At 38.1% G+C, this 21,858-nt stretch overlaps 1 long non-coding RNA gene across 1 annotated transcript in view; it reads left to right on the forward strand.

Moving 5' to 3' along the window:
• The first annotated feature begins 1,916 nt into the window (after positions 1-1,916).
• LOC142545061 (uncharacterized) overlaps positions 1,917-21,858 on the forward strand; it is a 35,949-nt gene continuing 16,007 nt past the window's right edge. Inside the window, exons 1-2 of the long non-coding RNA XR_012820215.1 lie at positions 1,917-2,014; positions 2,112-2,167. This is a non-coding gene — a long non-coding RNA (uncharacterized LOC142545061). The remainder of the gene's footprint in view (positions 2,015-2,111; positions 2,168-21,858) is intronic.

Here is a 21,858-nt window from a genome sequence, read left to right on the forward strand (position 1 = left end):
TCCTGAAATTTCTGAGAAGCTGGGTGATGTGATATAAAATGAGGCCAGAGCCCCGAATTCATACCATGCTTTGACCTCATTTGGATATGGATTTGGTTTTAACCATATCCTGAGATATTTTTCGGAAACATCAACCCTGATTGTAGCGGGGTTAATGCCTACTCTTGTTTTTAATTTCTACCACAATTGTGGATATACCTGTAATGGAGAAATTGTAACTTCATTAGTACTAACCTTAGATTTACCCTTGTCAGTATTAGGTCTAAGGTTGATCTTTCCCTCTTCAATCCCCAAGGTGAAGGGTTGACTTGAAGACTCGAGATAAGGATACGAAGTCTCAATTTTTGTTTCAACCGAATCATCTAGAGATGATCCCGACTTAACACTTGTGCTAGGGGTATTTGAATCATCTGCTCCAGGTATATAGTCCTGTACTCGAAAACTCTCTATTTGGGAAACCAGTGGCTTCTCAATGCCTTGCAGGATATGCCTTTGTATTGCAGACCATAACTGAGTATAAGCCTGTAAATATCCTGTAATTCGATCGGAGACAATTCTTTTATATTGTAGTCTTCCTGCAACTTCTACATTTAAGGCCAACTTGTTGAACTCGGTTTGAAGCATTTCCAGTTGTTTCCTCAAATGCCTCGTCATTTTCATGTTGGCATTGATATCACCGTTGTCCATCTTTTGTTAAAAAATCTGCAAGAATATTTTCATGAGATTTTATAATCACAATATCAAAAATATAATTTTAACATAGAGCTTGTCATCTTAATAATCTAGCTTTCTCCGGTTTAGATTCTATTCTATTCCTTAAGAAAGCTTTCACCTGTGTGTTATCAACCTTTAAAGTAAATTTCTTTGCAAGTAAAAACAATGGCCATTTTTCAAAAGTTCTTTTTACTGTATAGAATTCTTTTTCGTTGATATGCCATCTTATGACTTCTGCATCCGAGAAAAGTCCACAACAATATCTGCATGGCTGTTCTCACTCTGGTGTGAGATTGGTTAACACTGCCGCCCACCAATGATCAGTAGCATCTGTATATAATACCATATCATCTTCATCCCGAGGAATAGCCATTTTCGGAAGATTTTTACAAATCTCCTTTAGTTGACTAAGTCCTTGTGTTTGTTCTTTCGTCCATATAAATTTTGCATCTTTTTTCAGCAATGGACTGAACAGTTTCCTATGTTTTGCTAGCTTTTTAATAAACATCCCAGCAAAATTAACAACTCCTAGAAAACTCCGAAGTTGTTTCTTTTCTTTTAACTCGTTTGGAAAATTTTGCTTTTTTTCTACTATATGATCCTGCAAAATTATTCCTGACTCATCGATTTCTATTCCGAGGAATTCAATATTTCTTGTGGCAATGACTGCTTTCTTTTTTGATAGAACCAGTCCTTCTTTTTTGCAAAAATTAGAAAAGATTTCTAAATGCTTGATATGTTCCTCTAGATTTTTAGATGCAATTAAAACATCATCAATATAGACAAACATAAGTTTGAAATAATCTTTACATCAGCCCATCGGAACGACACCCAAAAGAATTATTCTACTATAAAAAAGGAAATTTTGGGCATTGTTTTAGGGCTTTTTTTAAAAATATTATAAATTAAAAAAATCATTATAAATATGTTTTAAAATGAAAAGATTTACAAAACTAGTACAATGCGCACTTCACTGCACCGGATTAAGACATATTTAAAAAAAATAAAAAAATAAAAAAAGAAAAGGGAGTGGGGCACGGATTCAAAGAATCCGTGACAGACTGTCACGGATTCTTTGAATCCGTGTCCACTCTGTGTTTTTCCCACTTTAAATACAAATGCTCCTCTCCTTCAAATCGTACCCTTTCCTCCTTTCATTTAATCCGAAAATATTTCTTCTTGGTAATCATTCTCGCATTCATCCGATTCATATGCGCAAAATCCATCTTTTCTAATTCGATCTTGTATTAATATTATTTGTTGATTTTATCATCCTTTTCATTTGAAGATATATAAAGAGGTAATGTTTAATTTCGTTGATAATATTATAATTATATATTAAGAATTAATATTTTGTTTTGTGTAATTTTTTTGATAATACTTGTCATTTATTTAAGATATTAGCACCGTTCGTTGATATTGTTACAAGTTCCGTATAATTACGTCGGAGAAGGTAATTTAATTAATTTTTTTAATATTTTGTTTGTATTATTTATATTATATTAATGTAATTATAATTTTGTTCATTAACATTACATGATTAAGTATAATTTAGTTAAATATTATATTTTTAATATTAATCGCGATATTAAAAAATAGTTGGAATATTAAAAAAATAATAAATATGATATTGTGATTTTTGAAATATTTCAAGGTTAATATTTTTAATATAAGAATGAGTTAATATTATTGTACTTAATACTAATGAAATTATAAAGTATTTTGTTATGTTTTTTTAAAAAATTTATATATGAAATAGTGTTTAGTTACTCTATAACTTTGGGCACTTTAATATAATTTATGTAATATTATAAAAATGTTTATGTTAATGCAAAGTAATATAAGAAATTGATAATTCTAATTAAAATATTTTTATCCAACTATATATTTTGAAATAACTTACTTAAAAGTTTAATATAAGTAAATTATATTAATTTTTATTGTCAAATTAATTTGTGTGGTTATATACAAAAAAATTTTGAAAATTATGTAATAAAATTGCACCGAGTATTTGGTGAATTCATCAGTCCTTCAGCTCAAGTTTTCGGCATTCTTCTTGCGCAGCTCTTTATTTTTCTTCACTCCGTGGTATTTTTTGTTAGTTATAAAGAATCCGTGATTCTCTTCCCTTTATAATTTGTAATATTCAAGCTTGGTGAACGGTACGGTTTAAGATTTCTTATGTTTATGGACTATTTGGTTAATTTTACGTATAGTTTAGATGTTAAGAATTTGGATTTATGATTTATGGTATTGTTGATTATAGATGGTGTGTAGTCACTAGTGTAGCGTCGTTGTGATTTAATTCATTATCATTTGTATGTTGAGCCAATTGGTATGAGGCCAATTGTAGTTGTTAGATAAGACATAGTGGTGCAACTTTCTTGTTGATAGTGTTGCCTAATTATGAGGAGAAGCGACGTTGCGATTCGATTTAGTTGCAAAGAGTATATTGTTGGCTACAGAGGAGAGTGCACCCGTGGTGATTGGACAGAAGAGTCAGTGCACCCGCACTGGAAAAGAGACCGCACCTGCGGTGTTTGGGCAGAACCTTCAGCGCACCCGCGGTCTGTTGAGCAGCGCACCCGCGGTCGTCGCCTTTGGATTTTCGGAAGTAGTACAGATTGCTTAGCGCACCCGCGGTATGAACTGTAGCGTACACGCGATCGTGAACAGTAAAGTCATGTTTTCGAGATTTAAGTGATTAAATACAAGAGTTTGCCTCATTTTCACTCATTTCCACCCATTTTTCTCGGTTATTCATCTCAAGGGAGACCTAGGATTCTCAATTTCTTTCTTTCCTTCCTTTGATTCAAGCTTCTTGTTGGGTATTTGAAGTGAGAACAAGATCATTGTGGGTTCAAGGAGCTAAGGTAAGCTTGTGGTTTAGTTATTCTTGGATTATGGTGTTGGAGAAATTATGGGATTCATTATTGTGTTGGTTTTATGGGTTTTATGGTATGGTTGTTTGATTATTGGGTTGTTGATGGTGCAATACATGGTTTATTGTTGTAGGTTTTGTACCAAGAGATTAGATTCAAGCTTTCTAGTGGTTGCAAGTGGAATTCATTCCTTGTGCTCACATGAAGTATATGTATTGTATTTCAATGGTTTTAACACGCTATTCCCTTCCATTTGATTCATGTTATGTATAGAACATACTTTGTTGTATATGAGAGGCATTTTTATGTCTCAATTATGTAAAAAAGAATGCAAAGGAAAGAGTATGCAAAGTGTTTGTTTTAATGTCCAAGAGAGAGTTCAAATTGATTTATTGGATTGATATAGAGATATTCAGATATTGCATGCAATTAGTTGATCAACGACCATAGGCTTACATCCCAACAGAGTAATCGATTTATATCGATGGGATATAGGTACAGAGACAGAGATACTATTGAAATATCAATCTATCAGAGAAAGGAGTAATACCATCGTTATGTTAATGTTCTACTATATTATTCATGTTTAAAGAGTTAAATGATATTTAATGATTTCAAAGCCATGTTTTACAGAGTATGATATGTATACATTGTTATGTAAGAGTTTCACTTGCTGAGTTTTATACTCATTTCAGTTATTTCATGTGATGCAGATAAGAGTGATGGGCCAGGACGTTGATTGGAGCTGAGGTCATATGCATAGAAGATGGAAGGAAGAAGGCTATTTTGTTAGCATTGTTGGACATGATCAAAATGATATTTTGTATTTTGATGCAACACTTATTTGATCATGTTTATACTTTTGATTGTTTATATTGAAAATGTGTTTATGTCAAGAAATTTTAAATCCTTCCTCCCTTCAAATAAATTTTAGAAAAATTCCGCTGTTATTTTAGAAATCGGTCAGAGGTGTTACATTTAGTGGTATCAGAGCAACGTTCTTCGGACCAATGCATATGATTTTGTCTACTTTCAACAGTCCGTGTATGTCTTCTTCTACATTTATTATTTGTATTGGTTGATATGTATTATGTGAGCACATTGTAGGAGTTAATGCCTCCTAAGAGAAAGGCTTCAGAGGGTGAGGATAGCTCCTCATCGAGAGTTGTCGACGAGATCGGCAAATTACTGAAAGAGCAAGCCAAGGTTCACAGTGAACAGATTCAGCAGTTGCTCCGTTTGCAAGGTACAGGTCAAGGTAGAGGACAAGGGAGAGGCCAAGTGGTTCAAGCGGTTGGGACTGATGGAATCTTTACTGCTTTTAAGAGGAAGGATCCGCCTGAGTTTGCAGGAAGCACTGATCCTTTGGTGGCTGTAGAGTGGATTATAGCACTTGAGGCGATATTTGATCATCTCAGGTATGAAGACAAGGACAGAGTTGGTTGTGCAGTATTCATGCTAGTTAAAGCTGCACGTATTTGGTGGAATGCTACCAAGGTAAGTTTTGATGTTCCGGCATTGAAGTGGCAAGATTTTACGGATCTTTTCTACGACAAGTATTTCCCGGATGCACTTCGAGCTCGGAAGGTGACTGAGTTTTTAGAGCTTCATCAAGGAAGTATGAATGTTGACGAGTACATTTTGAAGTTTGAGGAAGGATGTTTGTTTGTCCCATATATTGCCTCCAATGACAAAGACAAGGGTGCTCATTTCATTAGAGGACTTCGAGCAGAAATCAAGAGGGACATCAATATGTCTAAGGCGGTGACATTTAAAGAGATTGTGGCTAAGGCTTTGCTAGCCGAGCAAGATGAGAAAAATATCGCTAGAGAGAGACAGGCGAGGCAACATGCTATTGCTCAAAGAGGTCAAGGTTCGAGCCAATGAGGGAGAGGCAATTTCAAGGGGAAAGGCAAGATAGAGCCGAGTTCTAAAGCACCGACAGTTCCATTTGATCCTGAGAAGCCGTTGTGTCCCAAGTGTAGTAGGCATCATAGGGGAGAGTGCAGATTTGGTACTCACACTTGCTACCGATGTGGCACTGCAGGCCATATCGCCAAGAACTGTCCGAGAGGATCGAGTAAAGAGAAGGTGCAGGGTCGCATCTTCACCATGACGAAGGAAGGTATAAACCATGATTCTTCTGTGATTTCTAGCACTATTTTAATTTCAGGCAGAGTAGCTACGACATTGATTGATATAGGTGCTACTCATTCTTTTATGTCTGAACTATTTTTGAGATCTTTGGGTTTAGTTCCTTCTATTCTTCCCCTCCAGTTTAATGTTGTATTGCCTTATGTGGATGTGTTATGCCCGACGTCTATTGTGTATGAAAGAGGATCGGTTTTATGGTATTCAAATGCGCAACGGAAGTTCAAAATTGTTTTCAAGGCATGAAAACCGAAATTTAAAAGAAAAATTTGAACACCTCATGTGCTAGCATGTAACATATACAAAACACAAACTATGACATTCATAGGGTGTTATGAAATTTTACCTATCAATCTCTTGAGATTGATGTTTGGCACCAACTTAGTTGTCAAGCAACTAAGCTCTTCAAAGGCAAGACAATCTACAAGCCTCATTGGACTCCTTTCTTCAAAATCAAGCCCACCACCAAACTTAAAAATTCCACCTTACACTTGCACTAGAAAATGTAGGGCATTTTTCTCTTGAGAAGTAAGTGTTTTCTCCAACAATTGAAGAACAAAATTGAAGAGAAAAAAAATGAGGAGAGTTATCCTCAAAAATTTCGGCCAACTATGTGTGTAGGAGGGAAGGAAAGACTTTTTCTTGGTCCTTGAAAAGTAGAGAGACCACCTTTAGCATGCCATGCAATTTTTTAATAAAAAGCATTCCCCAACTCTTCACCTCCCTAGCATGCAATGTGACTTGGGCTTGTAACAATTACAAGGCCCATGTACTTTATTTAAATGTCTCAAACACATTTGAGTCTATTTAAATCTTTACTTGATTTTACTCAAGCCCATTAGTTTAATAATTATTTCTAATTCGGCTCCACAAGGCCCAATGTTATTTAATTAATCAAACACTTGAATTAATATAATTATTTGGACTCTACTAGGTCCACTAGTGTTTAATTAATTAAACACTTGAATTAATTTAATTTAGTCCATAATAATGTTTATGAAAATCACAATTTTCAAATACATTATTTATTTGGCCAACTTTTAATTAAGGAACACTTCCACAAATTAAAAATTACATTTCTCTCATAGAAGTCATACTTCTATTTTTCCTTACGCTTATAAACTCCTTTATAAGCCGTTCAACACATTGAACTATTTTACTTCTCAACGAGATCTAGAAAACTAGTACTTGTGTGGCCCTCAATGGTTCATTGATACCACTAGCCGTGGGTTCACATCTCCATGTGATTCGGACTAAACATGTCCTTATTTGAGCATACCTGATGCGAAACCTCGTACGAATGAGAAGCAAACACGATTATCGAAATCGCACCCTCGACTCAATAACAAACAAGGATAGATTTGTTGTCCCGATCTTTTGAAACAAGTAACGGTTTGTGATATTCACCTCTAAGTTATTAAAACTTAGCAACAAATATCAACGATAAAACAATTGAATTTCAAATGAACCTTCAAAGATCTTGTTTTGACAATCCGAGCGAAAAACAATCGACAAACGCCACAAAGATGCAATCTTTGATAAGTTTGATTTGATTTTTAAGACAAAGTTTTTGCCTTGTAAAGTTGAGAGAATTCTCAAGAACTTTGATATATCATTCAATTATTTCGTTCAACCTTGATACAATGCATATAAATACAATAAAATAACAAGAAAGTTGTGTGAAAAGCTTAAATAAGATAACTAGCAAATTTGACACGGAAGTGCGCGCGGTGGCGCGCAGCATACTGCCTTATTTTCTTCCTTGGGCGCGCGGTAGCGCCGGATCATGCGCGGGGGCGCGCGCTATACTGCCTTCATGCAACACCCGGCGCGCGCGCCATGCGCGCGGCCGCGCAAAATGTGGCGCGGGTGCGCGTCACCTGCTACCCATTTGCGCGCGGTTGCACGAGATCCTGTGCTGGTGCGCGCATGCTGCTGTCCTCATGGTCATTTAACACTTGAATAACATTCCAAACACTTCCATTGTTGTGTCCATGTTTCCCAAGCTCTTTTATTTTAAACATCCAACTTGTAGGTCCTTTTTGGTAGCTCATCATGAATCCTTGAAGTGCTTCTTTAAACTTCTTGCTACGTCCCCTCGTTATAGGTCCTTCGGGCAACTCCAATGACTCCCATGTTTTTTTTTTTGTACTTGATCAACCACGTTTGCATCATTCTCCCCTTCTTGAAAAGGATTTGTCCTCAAATCTTGATCATCTCCTACATCAAACAAGGAAAGATCACAAACATTAAAAGTAGCACTAACATTGTACTCACGTGTGGTAGATCTAATTTGTAGGCATTGTCATTGATCTTTTCAATCACTTGAAATGGTCCATCACCCCTAGGTAAGAGCTTCGAACGTCGTTTTTCTGGAAATCTTTCCTTCCTCAAGTGCAACCACACCCAATCTCCCTTTTCAAAAACCATCTTTTTCCTCCCCTTATTGGCTTGCTTCGTGTATTGTAAATTCTTCTTCTCGATGTTATCCTTGACCTTCTCATGCAAACTTTTAACGAATTCAGCTTTCTTTTTGCCATCCATGTTCAACCTTTCACTCACAGGCAAAGACATCAAATCCAAAGGAGTTAAAGGATTAATATCATAAATAATCTCAAATGGTGAATAATTCGTAGTAGAATGCACGCTACGGTTATAAGAAAACTCAACAAATGACAAACATTCTTCCCAATTTTTCAAGTTCTTTTTGAGTATAGCACGCAAAAGTGTTCCTAGAGTTCTATTAACAACTTCCGTTTGTCCATCCGTTTGTGGATGACATGTAGTAGAAAACATCAGTTTAGTGCCAAGTTTAGCCCACAAAGTTTTCCAAAAGTAACACAAAAATTTAACATCACGGTCAGTTACAATTGTCCTAGGCATACCATGCAACCTAACGACTTCCTTAAAGAACGAATCCGCAATGTTTGATGCATCATCAGTTTTTTTACAAGCAATAAAATGTGCCATCTTAGAAAATCTATCAACAACAACAAATATCGAACTCTCCCCTTCTTAGTCCTCGGCAAACCTAAAACAAAATCCATAGAAATATCAATCCAAGGTTCACTAGGAACAGGAAGTGGTGTATACAAGCCATGTGGTTGTGTTCTAGACTTTGCTTGTCTACAAGTAATGCATTTTTCACAAACACGTTCAACATCACGTTTCATATGTGGCCAATAAAAATGCTCATGCAAACAACTCAAAGTTTTAGCCACACCAAAGTGCCCCATCAAACCACCACCATGTGCCCCCCTCACAAATAATTCACGAATCGATGACTTAGGAATGCACAATCTATCTTCTCTAAACAAAAAACCATTATGCAAATAAAATTTATCATGTGGACCATGCATACATGTTTCAAATATCTCCTTAAAATCCTCATCCAACAAATATAACTCTTTCACATGCTCAAATCCCAAGATTTTCGAATCCAAGGTAGAGATTAGTACGTACCTCCATGATAGTGCGTCGGCCACTACATTATCCTTACCTTGTTTGTATTTGATTATGTAGGGAAATGTCCCTATGAATGCCACCCACTTGGCATGCCGCTTGTTCAGTTTCTGTTGTCCCCTAAGGTACTTTAGAGACTCATGATCGGTATGGATCACAAACTCCTTAGGCCTCAAGTAGTGTTGCCACATCTCCAAAGTCCTCACAAGCGCGTACAACTCCTTGTCATACGTTGGATAGTTCAGCGCTGCTCCATTGAGTTTCTCACTAAAGTACGCGACTGGTCGTCCTCCTTGCATCAAAACACCACCAATACCTACACCTGAAGCATCATATTCAATTTCAAAAGTATTAGAAAAATCAGGCAAAACAAGTAAAGGCGCATTAATTAATTTTTGTTTAATAATATTAAAAGACTTCTCTTGCTTCTCGTCCCAATGAAATGGAACGTTCTTCTTAATCACTGCCGTCATCGGTGCAGCCAGTGTGCTAAAATCTTTTACAAACCTCCTATAGAAGCTTGCAAGACCATGAAAGCTTCGAACTTGACTAACATTAGCAGGTGTTGGCCAATCTCGAATAGCACTTACCTTATCTTCATCCACTTGTATCCCCTGTGAACTTACCACAAAACCAAGAAAAACAAGCTTGCTTGTACAAAAAGCACATTTCTTAAGATTAGCATATAATTGTTCATCCCTAAGTGTTATCAGTACAAGTCTTAAATGTTTAACATGCTCATCCAAATCTTTGCTATACACAAGAATATCATCAAAATAAACCACAACAAATTTTCCTATGTAAGCACGCAAAACATGATTCATCAACCTCATAAAGGTACTAGGAGCATTAGTTAAGCCAAAAGGCATGACCATCCACTCATATAACCCATATTTGGTTTTAAATGCCGTTTTCCACTCATCACCTTCCCCCATTCTAATTTGATGATAACCACTTTTTAAATCAATCTTACTAAAAATACATGCACCATGCAACTCATCTAACATATCATCTAGTCTAGGTATGGGATGCCTATACTTGATGGTTATATTATTGATTGCCCTACAATCCACACACATACGCCATGAACCATCTTTCTTAGGAACTAATAAAACAGGTACAACACAAGGAGACATGGACTCACGCACAAAACCCCTATCTAACAACTCACTTACCAGCCGTTGAAGCTCCTTAGTCTCCTCCGGATTGCTTCTATAAGCTGGACGATTTGGCAATGCACTTCCGGGCACAAAATCAATTTGGTGCTCAATCCCCCTCAATGGTGGTATTCCTTGAGGTAGTTCCTCCGGAAATATATCATCAAACTCCTGCAAAAGGGAAACAACAATGCTCGGAAGATTTCTGGCTATATCACTTGTGTTAAAGAGAATCTCTTTGTACAGAATCAACACAAGTGTATCATGTGTGTGCAACAATTGTTTCATATCACTCTTTTGGGCCATATATATTTTCTTTTTAGCCTCTTTCCTCTCATTTTCTTTTTCCTCATTTTTCTTTTGTATGGCTATCTCAGATTTTTTATCACTTTTGTTTTTAGCCATTTCATTTTTCTTTTCAAAGGCCATCTCACTTTTTAATTCACTCTTTCTTTCGGCCTCATCCCTTTTTTTCTTTTCTCGTTGGTCCTCCATTATTTGTTTTGGGGACAAAGGAAGTAAAACAATGGCTTCTTTCTTGAGTACAAAAGAATATCTATTTTTAAACCCATCATGTGTCACTTGTCTATCATATTGCCATGGTCTCCCTAACAAAATATGACAAGCATGCATTGGTACCACATCACATAACACCTCATCAATATACTTCCCAATCGAAAACGCAACCAAGACTTGTTTGTTCACTTTCACTTCAGCACAGTCATTCAACCACTGTAGCTTATATTGTTGAGGATGTTTCAAAGTAGGCAAGCTCAATTTTTCAACTATCTCAAGACTAGCAACATTGGTACAACTTCTTCCATCTATAATAAGATTGCAAACCTTGCCATTGACAAAACACCTAGTATGGAATAAGTTTTCCCTTTGGTTTGTTTCTTCTTCTTTGACTTGCGTATTCATTATACGCCTAGTCACTAACGCTTCACCCACAACTGCCTCATATCCCTCATCAGGATCCTCTAATGCAGGCATCTCATCTTCACCCTCTCCATCATCTCCCTCACTATGAGATTCATACTCCCCATAATTATTCAACACCATCACCCTTTTATTGGGACATTGGCTAGCAATATGTCCAACTCCTTGACACCCAAAACATTTAATATCTCTAGAACGATTAATAGGAGTTTCAGGTTTACCTTGCATTCCCTGCTTAGGCGCCTCCTGTTTAATGTCAACTTTGGGCTTGACCACTACCTTGCTTTCTTCACGTTTAACAACGTTGGAACGCCAAGGTGTTGATGTATTCCCAGCTTGTGTGGTACGGCCAACTCCTCTCCTCTTGAGTTGTTGCTCCACTTTTATCTCCATCTGCACCATTTCATCTAGATCCAAGTAATGTCTAAGCTCCACTTGGTCTTGAATTTCCCTGTTCAAACCACACATAAAACGAGCCATAGTAGCCTCACTATCCTCATCTATGTTTGCTCTAATCATGACTACTTCCAACTCTTTATAGTAGTCCTCAACACTCTTCACACCCTGTCTCAAGGTTTGTAACTTCTTAAACATTTCTCTATAGTAGTAATTTGGTACAAACCTCTTCCTCATTACGCTCTTCATTTCAGCCCAAGTTTCTATAGGTCGCTCATTGCATCTTCTTTTAGTGGTCACTAATTGATCCCACCAAATAAGTGCATAATCAACAAATTCAACCACGGCCAACCTAACCTTTTTGAGTTCAGAATAATGGTGACAATCAAAAACAAATTCAACTCGCTTTTCCCATTCTAAATAAGCTTCAGGGTCTGACTTACCATGGAACGACGGAATTTTCATTTTAATGCTACCTATGTTACTATCTTCCTTATTCCCATCATTGTACCTACCCCGTACGGCTTCTCTTCTTCCTCTACCAAATCCTCCTCTACTTCGTCCGCTCCTACCCCAGTTCTCATTTTGACTTTCCTCTTCTACACCCAAATCATAATCATCCTCTTCTTTAACTGTACCCAAACCTTTAGGCTTAGATTTATTTTCACTAGTGCTAACCTCAAGCCTATCCAACCTCTCATATAAAGGATCCAACTCAGCCCTCATCATTCTACTAAAATACCCATATAACGCCTCCATTTGAACCTTAGACAACCCCTGATTCGAACTTTCTCCTACTTCCCTCTCCATTTTACTTTTAGATTTTGTACCTGCAAGAAAATGTTAGTAGAAATAAAAGATTTACCTTACCCAAATTCTCACGATCACTCCAAAGAAATAACACTCGCACTCAAATATTTTTCACTTGAATTTGATAGTTCTTTCAAAGATGTGATCAATCTTTACATATATATTTTTTTATCAAACTAACAAGATTCAACTTGTGAACACTTGCAACTGTCTCACTTGGATTGCACAAAAACAAGAACGATAGAATAACACAGAACAAATTTTTCGAGAATTTTGGATTATCAAATAACAAAGGATGATAGAAATAACGCAGATCGAACAAAGGATAACACAAAACTGAAATAGAACGAATTTTTGTTTTTGTTTTTGGTAGATATGACAATAGAAACAAAAGGATAACACAGATCTGATAACAGAACGGATTTTAAGCAGATCTGAAAATAGAAACAAAAGGATAACACAGATCAGATAACAGAACGGATATTTTTTTTATTTTTAGACAGATCTGAAAATAACAACAACAACAATAACTTACTTGAATTCAATGAGCCAAAGCTCTGATACCAAATGATGCGAAACCTCGTACGAATGAGAAGCAAACACGATTATCGAAATCGCACCCTCGACTCAATAACAAACAAGGATCGATTTGTTGTCCCGATCTTTTGAAACAAGTAACGGTTTGTCATATTCACCTCTAAGTTATTAAAACTTAGCAACAAATATCAACGATAAAACAATTGAATTTCAAACGAACCTTCAAAGATCTTGTTTTGACAATCCGAGCGAAAAAAAATCGACAAACGCCACAAAGATGCAATCTTTGATAAGTTTGATTTGATTTTTAAGACAAAGTTTTTGCCTTGTAAAGTTAAGAGAATTCTCAAGAACTTTGATATATCATTCAATTATTTCGTTCAACCTTGATACAATGCATATAAATACAATAAAATAACAAGAAAGTTGTGTGAAAGGCTTAAATAAGATAACTAGCAAATTTGACACGGAAGTGCGCGCGGTGGCCCGAGATCTCGCGCTGGGGCGCGCAACATACTGCCTTATTTTCTTTCCTGGGCACGCGGTAGCGCCGGATCATGCGCGGGGGCGCGCGCTATACTGCCTTCATGCAACACCCGGCGCGCGGCCGCGCCGGAACTCGCTCGGTGGCGCGCGCGCCATGCGCGCGGCCGCGCAAAATGTGGCGCGGGTGCGCGTCACCTGCTGCCCATTTGCACGCGGTTGCACGAGATCCTGTGCTGGTCGCGCATGCTGCTGTCCTCATGGTCATTTAACACTTGAATAACATTCCAAACACTTCCATTGTTGTGTCCATGTTCCCCAAGCTCTTTTATTTTAGACATCCAACTTCTAGGTCCTTTTTGGTAGCTCATCATGAATCCTTGAAGTGCTTCTTTAAACTTCTTGCTACGTCCCCTCGTTATAGGTCCTTCGGGCAACTCCAACGACTCCCATGTTTTTTTTGTTGCTTGATCAACCACGTTTGCAACAATACCCCAATTGCTCCATTCCTACTTATCAACTCCTTGATAACAAGAACGTCAGAACTCAAGTCTGATAGTACCCAACCAATCATGTTAAACGCCTAGCAGCATCGCTTACATGATTCCCTAGGTATCAAATGATAGTGCCTGCAAGAACCGTTCAATTATGGTTAGCGTACAGTACGGTCCCTTCAACTCATATATCCCAACCGATTCGACAACCATTGGTATATCGAGAGCTGTCAATGAATTGATACTATGTGTCATGTTGTAGTTGCATCGATGGTGTAATCTATGAAACCCCTTTCATAATTACCTCCATACTCTGATCAGAGATTTCAAACTACATACACATGATATTACATAGGATATCCATACCCGAGGGTAAGCGGTGAATCCCCGACTACAATGCATCGACACCTATATGTTTCGACAGAACACCCAACCTTGCCACCTGATGACCCCTTGAGAGTCGGTAAACAGGTCAAAGTGTGGTGCTAGCACATAGAGTCTCAATGTTGTCCCGGGTCATAAGGACTAATGGTGTACAACCATAAACTAGGACGTTTCCACTCGATAAGTGAGAACTACTTGGAAAGTCCTTTATGGAGGGTTGTTCAGTGCACTCTACAAGGAGCACCTATCTGCATGCTCGGACATCACATGGTACTCACATCGCAGATACTAGTCTCGAACTCGAGCGGCCTATATCCTTCTTAGCGGCGGCTGAATCGACTAGGAACTGTTTAGAATATACAGTATTCCAATTATGAGTTTCATGATACTCATCATATGAACATCTTATATTCTTTATACTATTTGTATATTCAAGGGCTTTATCTATGCAACTAGCATGGGTATACAGATAAAGAAGTGCCAAAACAATAATTTCAAATATTATTAAAATAAAGATTGTTCATACATAGAGTTTAAACATGAACCCTCGGCCAACACTTGGCTCAACGGGCACCTACTCTAACAATCTCCCACTTGCACTAGAGCCAACTACACATATGCTTCAAACCCATCGATTCGCGATGCTTCTCGAATAATGGTCCAGGTAAAGGCTTAGTTAGTGGATAAGCAACATTATCTGCGGAGCCGACTTTGTCAATCGAGACATCTCCTCTTTCCACACTCTCGGAGGATGTGGTACTTTCTCAATACATGTTTGGACTTCTGATGAGACCTTGGCTCCTTTGCTTGAGCAATGGCTCCCGTGTTGTCACAAAACACCAGGACAGAAGCAACTCCATTAGGAATGACGCCCAACTCTTGGACGAAATTCCTTATCCAAACAGTCTCCTTTGCTGCAGCTGATGCAACAATTTATTCTGCCTCAGTGGTGGAATCCGCTGTACTGTCTTGCTTGGAACTCTTCCAAGAGACAGCAACACCATTGAGCATGAATATAAATCCAGAGGTTGACTTCGAGTCATCGATATCGCTTTGGAAGCTAGAGTCGGTATAGCCTTCCAATTTAAGTTCTCCACCCCCATAGACCAAGAACAATTTATTGGTCCTTCTCAAATACTTGAGGATGTCTTTCACAGCATTCCAATGTGGAAGACCGGGGTTCGATTGATATCTACTCACTACACTTAGTGCGAAAGCCACGTCAGGACGTGAAGATACCATCCCATACATGATGCTACCAATCGCAGATGCATACGGAATGCGTGTCATCGCCTCTATCTCTGCATCAGTCTTGGGAGACATAGACTTGGATAGGGACACGCCATGACACATTGGTAGATGTCCTCTCTTGGACTCATCCATCGAGAACCTCTTCACGATGGTATCAATGTATGTGGACTGGGTGAGACCAAGCAATCTTCTTGATCTATCTCTATAGATCTGTATTCCCAATACAAAAGATGTTTCATCCAAGTCCTGCATCGAGAACTTACTCGCTAACCATATCTTAGTTGATTGCAACATTCCTACATCATTCCCAATGAGTAGAATGTCATCAACATAAAGCACCAGGAATGTCACAGCACTCCCACTGACCTTCTTATACACACAGGGTTCCTCAGGATTCTTAGTAAAACCAAACTCTTTGATTGTACTGTCGAATCTAAGGTTCCAACTCCTAGATGTCTGCTTTAGACCATAAATAGATCTTTGAAGTTTGCATACCATATGCTCACTTCCGACGGATGTAAACCCTTCAGGTTGAGACATGTAAATCTCCTCCTTAATATCCCCATTAATAAAGGATGTCTTGACATCCATATGCCATATCTCATAGTCATACCATTCAGCTATGGCTAGAAATATCCTTATGGACTTGAACATTGCAACTGGAGAAAAGATTTCCTCAAAGTCAACTCCTTGTCTTTGAGTATATCCTTTTGCTACCAATCGCGCTTTGAAGGTCAATACCTTCCCATCCGCCCCAAGTTTCCTATTGTAAATCCATTTACACCTTATGGGAACAATTCACTCAGGTGGATCCACGAGATTCCACACTTGGTTCGAATGCATGGAATTCATATCAGATTCCATTGCTTCAAGCCACTTGGATGAATCGGCATCAGATAACGCTTCCTTGAAGGTCCTTGGATCACATCCATGGTTAGGCTCATCATGGCGTTCTTCAAGAAGCAGACCATACCTCATAGGTGGTCTCGAGACTCTCTCCGATCTTCTAGGAGCTTGTATCTCCTCTCTTGGCTCTTCGGGTGTGGGTTCTATAATTGTGAGTGTCTCTCGAACCTCTTCGAGTTCTATCATCTCCCATTTTATATCCAATAGAAATTCCTTTTCCAAAAAGGTTGCATTCCTAGAAACAAACACTTTTGTTTCTTGGGGATGATAGAAGAAGTATCCAACCGAATTCTTTGGATATCCTACAAAGTAACATAAAATGGATCGACTATCCAATTTATCTCCCACTACCTGCTTCACATAAGCAGGGCACCCCCATATTCTAAGATAATAATATTTGGGTGGCTTACCAATCCATATCTCATATGGTGTCTTATCAACTGCCTTTGTATGGAAATTGTTCAACAACAGTGCCGCTGTCTCAAGCGCTTATCCCCAAAAGGATGGCGGCAACTCCGTGAACCCCATCATAGACCGAACCATGTCCATCAAAGTCCGGTTACGACGCTCCGAAACACCATTCAACTGTGATGTAGCGGGCGGAGTCCACTGCGAGAGAATCCCATTCTCCCTAAGATACTCTTGGAACTCGGCACTCAAGTACTCACCACCTCGATCCGATCGAAGTGTCTTGATGCTTCGTCCCAACTGCTTCTCTACTTCACATCTGAATTCTTTGAACCTTTCAAAGGCTTCAGACTTGTATTTCATCAAATACACATACCCATACCTCGAAAAGTCATCGGTAAAGGTGATGAAGTAGGCATGTCCATGCTTAGTGGTGATGCTAAGCGGACCGCACACATCGGTATGGATCAAATCCAATAACCCTTTGGCTCGCTCCACATGGCCCTTAAAGGGAATTTTTGTCATCTTTCCTTTTAGACAGGATTCACAAGTCGTGAGAGCATTAATATCAGACATATCAAACATGCCCACTCCCACTAGCTTGTTCATCCTTCTTAGGGAAATATGTCCTAATCGAGCATGCCACAATTGTGCCGAATTTAGAGTATCTTGTTTTCGCTTGTTTGTTGTTGTTATTGCTTGGACATTGTTTAGTGGAATATCTTTGTATTTTAAGGTGTAGAGATCGTTTTCAAGTTTTCCAGTACCAATAAAACATTCATTCTTGTAAATGTTGCAAACACCTTTGCTAAATAAACAAAAAAATCCATCTTTATCAAGCATAGAAATGGAAATAATGTTTTTCACCAAATCTGGTACAAATAAAACATCTCTCAAAATTAACTTAAAATCATTGTTCAAAAGCAAGTAAACATCTCCTACAGCCTTGGCAGCAACCCTTGCTCCATTGCCCATCCTCAAGAAGGTCTCACCTTCCCTGAGCTTCCTACTTCTTCCCATCACCTGCAAATCATTACAGAGATGTGAGCCACAGCCGGTATCCAATACCCAAGAAGTAGAGTTAATTGAAATGTTTACTTCAATATAGAACATACCGTTTCCAGAACTCTTCTGGGCAAGATATTCCCTGCAATTAGGCCTCCAATGTCCAGGCTTCTTGCAATGATGACAAATATCAGCAGTCTTGTCAGCCTTCACTAGTATGGCTGTCACAACGGGACTCGGAGTCTGCCTCTTCAAGGGCACGTTCTTCTTGGGACGTTGGAAAGAACGCTTCTTTCCCTTCCCACGTGAATCGGTCTTCGTACCAGATGAAGAACCCACATAAAGAACCGAATTCTCTTTCTTGATGGTGGACTCAAAGGTCACAAGCATGTTCACCAACTCCTCAAGGGTCGGCTCCATCTTGTTCATATTGAAATTCACCACAAAAGGATCAAATGAGCTAGGCAGTGACAAAAGCAACACATCGGTGATCAACTCCGAAGGCAACACCAGATCCATGCCAAAGAGCTTGTCCACGAGCCCAATCATCTTCAGGCCATGCTCATGGACCGGGGCCCCATCTCGCATGCGCAAAGTGATCAGCTCCTTGACGGTAGCATGCCTCAGAGTTCGAGTCTGCTAACCAAAGAGCTCCTTGAGATGCAAATGAATGTCAGCAGCATTCTTTGTATCCTCAAAACGCCTCTGCAGCTCATCATTCATAGAAGCTTGTATATACCACCTGGCTTTCAAGTCATGGTCACACCAATCCTTGTAAGTCTGCAATTCCTCATGAGTGCAGCTAGTCGGAGCCTCAACAGGGGGCGACTCAGTCAGTGTATATGCAATCTTTTCCGAGTTCAAGACGATTTTCAGGTTTCTTAGCCAAGTAATGTAATTAGGTCCGGTTAAAACGTGTTTTTCGAGTATAGCAGACAGCGGATTGCGAATCAAAGACATTGTCAAAAATTGTACTGAAAAGTAAACAGATAAATATTAATGACTATTTTAAAATATTTAATAAGATATAAAGTATGGACTTTTACTTTATAAATTTTCGCTCCCACTGTTTTGACATTTTCACTACCCTCTAGTGAAAACGGGAAACTCCTTTCCTCAGTAGGTACGCAAGGTCCAATTAGCAAATTATGATCTCGAATAATATCAGCCAATCACAATTCCTAAAAGGTAGTTTCCAATTGCATCACCATGCAACCCTCTACGTAAACTTTTGTCTCACGTTTGATTAGGACCCAATAATATGACGTCGTTCATCTTTACGTGTCAAGCCTTACCCATCGATGTTGAACCATAATGGACGGTCGCCATGAGTTCCCTCAATAATATGAGCCGAAATCATGGGAGTTCCACGTAGTTCACATCACCATGTCAATGGATGTCACAGCTTTCCGGCACCCAGGGCCCCCCCAATAATATGAGCCGAGCCCCGAGCACGAGCAGCATTCATCATGCACCCATTGTCGATGGAAGACATGGAAATTATAAACAAATTTATAATTCCCCTTTTCGGGCTTGATATTAATTTTGAATCTTATTCAAAATGAGGGTTTTTAATTTTGAAAGGTCTCATCATTAATTTTATTTAAAAGCTCGCCATGTTTGATCATATGTTTGCCGGATTCATGCAACTATGTTATTATCATAATAATAACGCACATACTCAATATTTATAACATATCATGCATATATTATAAACAGTAAACAAAACAAGGATGATCAATCGCCCCAAAACTAATGGCCCGTGTGAGCTAAACACGGGCCTAGATCCAATCCTAGGGAAATGCAAGGGATGCAAATGCAACTATTACATATGCTTCCAATATTTACATGTCTTCGATCTTCATAATCACCAAGGCCACCATCTTCCAATCTTGATCTTCCACTATAATAATATTTACAAATAAATATCCATGGCAAATAGGGATACATCTCATGGGGGTGGGAACGGTCCATAAACCAAGCTCACTTTAAATTTGATAATTATTACAATCATTCAACACAAAATATCCTAGCATACACCTAGCAAATTGGGCTTGGGCTTTTGAACATCCTTCATGCATAATATCACATATCATACACCATCAATTAATTATCATAATAATTAATTGATCCAATATTATATATCTTGATCAAATCACTAACCGCCACGATTATAAACTAAATTAACAAAGTATACAAACACCTTTGTCTACTTTCTAATTAATTTATTTATAACCGAATTTCTTGTAAATTACCATTTACTATAAATAATTAAAGTCCAACTTAAATTATTTATTTTATGAGATAATATTTGTAACATTTGTAAATTTAAACTTAACGGCCCAAAAAAATCATTTTTCACCAAAACATTTTGGCCCATTTAAATTTCACAAATATATTAGCCATCTAATAGCCCAAGAACTTCAAGGCCCACGACGCTTTGATAATCCAAAACAATTTTGGAAACCCTAGTCGTCATCGCCATCGCCGGATTCCAGCCAACAAGCAAAAAAAATTTTTTTTTTTTAAAGCATGGGGCTGTTCGGGCAGCCCCTTGGGCAGCCCTTGTTGCCCGTTTCGGGCAGCACCTCGGGCAGCCCGAGGTGCCCCAAATGGGCAGCAATTTGCTGCCAAGATTACCCCAAAAAACAGGCCTTGATTTATTGTTTTGGTTGTCTCATGCGGCTAGAAATCGACTTCAATATAATATTATGTAAATGCTACACAAAATAGTACCCTTAGCTCTGATACCACTTGAAAGAGGATCGGTTTTATGGTGTTCAAATGCGCAACGGAAGTTCAAAATTGTTTTCAAGGCATGAAAACCGAAATTTTAAATAAAAATTTGAACACCTCATGTACTAGCATGTAACATATACAAAACACAAACTATGACATTCATAGGGTGTTATGAAATTTTATCTATCAATCTCTTGAGATTGATGTTTGGCACCAACTTAGTTGTCAAGCAACTAAGCTCTTCAAAGGCAAGAAAATCTACAAGCCTCCTTAGACTCCTTTCTTCAAAATCAAGCCCACCACCAAACTTAAAAGATCCACCTTACACTTGCACTAGAAAATGTAGGGCATTTTTCTCTTGAGAAGTAAGTGTTTTCTCCAACAATTGAAGAACAAAATTGGAGAGAAAAAAAATGAGGAGAGTTATCCTCAAAAATTTCGGCCAACTTTGTGTGTAGGAGGGAAGGGAAGACTTTTTCTTGGTTCTTGAAAAAGTAGAGAGACCACCTTTAGCATGCCATGCAATTTTTTAATAAAAAGTATTCCCCAACTCTTCACCTCCCAAGCATGCAATGTGACTTGGGCTTGTAACTATTACAAGGCCCATGGACTTTATTTAAATGTCTCAAACATATTTGAGTCATTTTAAAACTTTACTTGATTTTACTCAAGCTCACTAGTTTAATAATTATTTCTAATTGGGCTCCACAAGGCCCAATGTTATTTAATTAATCCAACACTTGAATTAATATAATTATTTGGACTCTACTAGGTCCACTAGTGTTTAATTAATTCAACACTTGAATTAATTTAATTTAGTCCATAATAATGTTTATGAAAATCACAATTTTCAAATACATTATTTATTTGGCCAACTTTTAATTTAGGAACACTTCCACAAATTAAAAGTTACATTTCTCTCATATAAGTCATACTTCTATTTTTCCTTACGCTTGTAAACTCCTTTATAAGCCGTTCAACACATTGAACTATTTTACTTCTCAACGGGATCTAGAAAGCTAGAACTTGTGTGGCCCTCAATGGTTCATTGATACCACTAGCCGTGGGTTCACATCTCCATGTGATTCGGACTAAACATGTCCTTATTTGAGCATACCCCAATTGCTCCATTCTTATTTA

Source organism: Primulina tabacum, chromosome 5 (assembly GCF_025594145.1).
Source record: "Primulina tabacum isolate GXHZ01 chromosome 5, ASM2559414v2, whole genome shotgun sequence".
NCBI classification, from domain to species: domain Eukaryota; kingdom Viridiplantae; phylum Streptophyta; class Magnoliopsida; order Lamiales; family Gesneriaceae; genus Primulina; species Primulina tabacum.